Genomic DNA, 670 nt, shown 5'->3' with positions numbered 1-670 from the left:
GAAATCGGTAACTACTGGCAATCGATATAATTGGTTCGATTGTTAAAGAGTAATTTTAGGAATCTCGTTTTGAATATTGAAAACAAAGGGAGAGATGTAGATAGGTTTATGGAATTATTTGTGTTCGAATTTTCAGAAATCAGAAATCGGTAACTACTGGCAATCGATATAATTGGTTCGATTGTTAAAGAGTAATTTTAGGAATCTCGTTTTGAATATTGAAAACAAAGGGAGAGATGTAGATAGGTTTATGGAATTATTTGTGTTCGAATTTTCAGAAATCAGAAATCGGTAACTACTGGCAATCGATATAATTGGTTCGATTGTTAAAGAGTAATTTTAGGAATTTTTGTATCTCGTTTTGAATTTTGAAAGCAAAGGCAGGAGTGTAAGTAAATTTATGGAATTATTTGTATCCGAATTTTCAAAAATCAGAAATCGATAACATTTAACTAGTGGCAATCTATATAATTGGATCGATTGAGTGAAAGAATAATTTTAGGAATTTCTGTTTCTTTTGTCTCGTTTTGAATTTTGAAAGCAAAGGGAGGGATGTAGGTTTATGGAATTATTTGTGTCCGAATTTTCAAAAAAATCAGAAATCGGTAATTATTATCAATCGATATAATTGGATCAATTGGATAAAAGAGTAATTTTAGGAATTTCTGTA

Source organism: Apis dorsata, unplaced genomic scaffold, assembly GCF_000469605.1.
Source record: "Apis dorsata unplaced genomic scaffold, Apis dorsata 1.3 scaffold_9, whole genome shotgun sequence".
Classification (NCBI taxonomy): Eukaryota; Metazoa; Arthropoda; class Insecta; order Hymenoptera; family Apidae; genus Apis; species Apis dorsata.
The sequence above is the reverse complement of the archived record's forward strand: the minus strand, read 5'-3'. Positions refer to the sequence as shown.